Genomic DNA, 3,582 nt, shown 5'->3' on the forward strand with positions numbered 1-3,582 from the left:
AGTATTTGATCACAATGTGCTAAAACTAAAACTTAACAACAATTGAAAGGAAAAGACACAACTAGTTATAATTAAAAGCAAAACACATTCCCAAATAACTACAGATTGTCCCTAACTTAACAATGGTCAGACTTAAGATATTTTGACTTTACAGTGGTGCAAAAGCAGTACACATTGAGTAGAAACTGTACTTCAAATTTTATATTTTGATCTTTTCCTGGGCTAGTGATATGTGGTGTGATATGCTTTCATGATGCTGGGCAATGGCAGCCAGCCCCAGGTCCCTGTCAGTCAAGAGATCATAAGGATAAACAACTGATACACTTACAACGCAAACACGATTCTGTTTTTCACTTTCAATACAGTATTGAATAAGTTACAAGAGATATTCAATACTTCATTATAAAATAGGCTTTGTGTTAGACTATTTTGAACAAATGTAGGCTAGCATAAGTGTTCTAACCACACTGAAGGTAGGCTAGGTTAAGTGAAAATGTTCTGGAACTCAGGTGTCTTAGATGCATTTTTGACTAAACAATATCTTCAACTTATAATGGGTTTAGTGAGATGTAGCTGCATGGTAAGCTGAGGAAGATCTGTATTTAATCAACTAAGAAAACCCAAAGATACAACTATAGAGTTACAATGAGAATAATAAACATAAAAATGTTTGAGTCCACCTGCCAAAATGAGAAAGATAGAAAATTACAAGTGTTGGGCTCGTGAGTCCAGCGCCTGCCACGGCAGCGCTGAACCCGCAGGCTGCTTGATTGTCCTTAGCGGTGGCCGCGGTTGCAGCCTCGGTTCTTCGGCCCGGCCTGCAGACACCGGAGAGGGTGCTCCTGCCGTGGCCATGGCCTCCCGGAGCAGAAATGGCCTGCACGGGGACACAGACCTTGGTAGTCAGCCCGGGAGGGGCTGCAGGGGTTGGCATCTTGGCCGCCTTCCAGGGGAGTGAGTTGGCAGCACCCAGCTGGCGCCAGCATCATTCCCGCTCTGTCCACAAGCTCAGGGAGTGATGCAGGTCTTTATGAGATGTTGGTGGCTCTGCCAGCCCAGATGCAGCCACGCATGTACAGCCAGAAAGACCCGACCTTCCTCTGGGATGTGTTCGGTGAAAAAAGCCTGCATTCACTAGTCAAGATTCATGAGAAACTTCACTACTACGAGAAACAGAACCCCATGCCCATCCTCCAGGGAGCGGCAGCCTTGGCCAATGACCTGGCGGAGGAGCTTCAGAACAAGCCAATAAACAATGAGATCTGAGAGGGGCTGAGAAACTACTGTCCAAACCCAAGGTGAAGGCTTTGCTCTCTGTGCATGACACTGTGGCTCAAAAGAATTATGATCCTGTGTTGCCTCCTATGCCCGATGACATTGGCAATGAGGAAGGCTCGGTGAAAATCATCTGCCTGGTCAAAAATAGAGAACCATTGGGAGTCACTATTAAAAAGGATGAACAGACTGGGGCCATCGTGGTGGCCAGGATCATGAAAAGATGAGCTGCAGACAGAAGTGGTATTATTCAAGTTGGCGATGAATTTAGGGAAGCGAATGGGATACCTGTCGAGGGTAATGATCCAGGATATAATCTCGATCTTGGCTCAGTCTCAGGGTGCAATAACATTTAAGATTATACACAGCATCAAAGAAGAGGCACCATCGAAGGAAGGCAAGATGTTTATCAAAGCCGTCTTTGACTACGACCCTAATTAAGTTAAAGCAATTCCATGTAAGGAAGCTGGGCTTTCTTTCAAAAAGGGAGATATTCTTCAGATTATGAGCCAAGATGACGCAACGTGGTAGCAAGCAAAGCATGAAGGAGATGCCAACCCCAGAGCAGGACTGAATCCCTCTAAACCTTTCCAGGAAAGGAGACTGGCTCTGAGACGAGCAGAAATATTAGTCCAGCCCCTGAAAGTTTCCAGTAGGAAATCATCTGGTTTAAGAACTTTTCATCTTAGTAGGAAAGATAAGAAAACAAATAAGTCCATGTGTGAGTGCAAGAAGAGTGACCAGTATGACACAGCCAATGTGCTCACGTATGAGGAAGTAACACCCTATCACCGGTAGATGAATGAGAAATACAGACTTGGTTGGTCTTGGTTGGTCCTGTTGGAGTAGGTTTGAATGAAGTGAAACGAAAGCTGCTGATCAGTAACACACAGCAATACAGTCTGACAGTACCCTATACCACCAGACCAAGAAGAAGCCAGGAGAGTGATGGTATTGAATATATTTTCATTTCCAAGCATTTGTTTGAGAGGAATAAGTTTATTGAATATGGTGAATATAAAAACAACTATTACACAAGTATACACTCAGTTTGGTCTGTCCTGGCTAAAAACAAAGTTTGTTGGATGTTCAGCCTCATACAATGAAGCACTTAAGGATGCTAGAATATAAGCCATATGTGATATTTATAAGGCCTCTGTCAATAGGGCGTTTGAGGGAGACAAGAAAAAATGCAAAGATTATCTCAAGCAGAGATGACCAAGGTGCTGCGAAGCCCTTTATGGAAGACGACTTTCAAGAAATGATTAAATCTGCCCAGATAATGGAGAGTCAGTATGGCAAAACTATAGTTAAATGATGGCTTAAAGCTCAACATTCAGAAAACTAAGATCATGGCATGTGGCCCCATCACTTCATGGTAAATAGATGGAGAAACAGTGGAAACAGTGGTAAACTTTATTTTTTTGGGTTCCAAAATCACTGCAGATGGTGACTACAGCCTTGAAGTTAAAAGACACTTGCTCCTTGGAAGAAAAGCTGTGACCAACCTAGAAAGCATATTAAAAAGCAGAGACATTACTTTGCCAACAAAGGTCCATCTAGCCAAGGCTATGGTTTTTCCAGTAGTCATGTATGGATGTGAGAGTTGGACTATAAAGAAATCTGAGCCCTGAAGAATTGATGCTTTTGAACTGTGGTGTTGGAGAAGACTCTTGAGGGTCCCTTGGACTGCAAGGAGATCCAACCAGTCTATCCTAAAGGAGATCAGTCCTGAATGTTCATTGGAAGGACTGAAGCTGAAACTCCAATACTTTGGCCACCTGATGCGAAGAGGTGACTCATTGGAAAAGACCCTGATGCTGGGAAAGATTGAAGGTGGCAGGAGAAGGGGTCGACAGAGGATGAGATGCTTGGATGGCATCACCGACTCAATGGACATGAGTTTGAATAAACTCCAGGAGTTGGTGATGGACAGGGAGGCCTGGCATGCTGCAGTCTATGGGGTCGCAAAGAGTTGGACATGACTGAGCGACTGAATTGATAGTAAATGATGATCTTGCTGTGGCCTTCAATGATCTGAAAAGAACTTTTGACAAGTTGGAGACAGATACTCATTGGATTCCAGTGAACTGGTTACATTCGTAACTAAGGGAAGTTTTCCTAATTATTATTATTATTTTTTTTTGTAGAGCTCATGATTAAATCAGTTACCATTTTGGTCGTAGGGTTTTTTTAAATCTATATCACTGTTAGAGATGTACAATCTTGGTTAAAACTGAATATTTGTTTTGTTTGTTTCATTTTACAGTCTTATTTCAAACACAGCATTTGAGTATGAGATCCAGA

General features: G+C 42.7%; 1 pseudogene; it reads left to right on the forward strand.

Annotated features, from left to right (window-relative positions):
- The first annotated feature begins 688 nt into the window (after positions 1 to 688).
- On the forward strand, positions 689 to 3,381 carry LOC136154562 (MAGUK p55 subfamily member 7-like; annotated as a pseudogene).
- Positions 3,382 to 3,582: the final 201 nt, after the last annotated feature.

The sequence above is a fragment of the Muntiacus reevesi genome, chromosome X (assembly GCF_963930625.1).
Source record: "Muntiacus reevesi chromosome X, mMunRee1.1, whole genome shotgun sequence".
In the NCBI taxonomy this organism is placed as follows: Eukaryota; Metazoa; Chordata; class Mammalia; order Artiodactyla; family Cervidae; genus Muntiacus; species Muntiacus reevesi.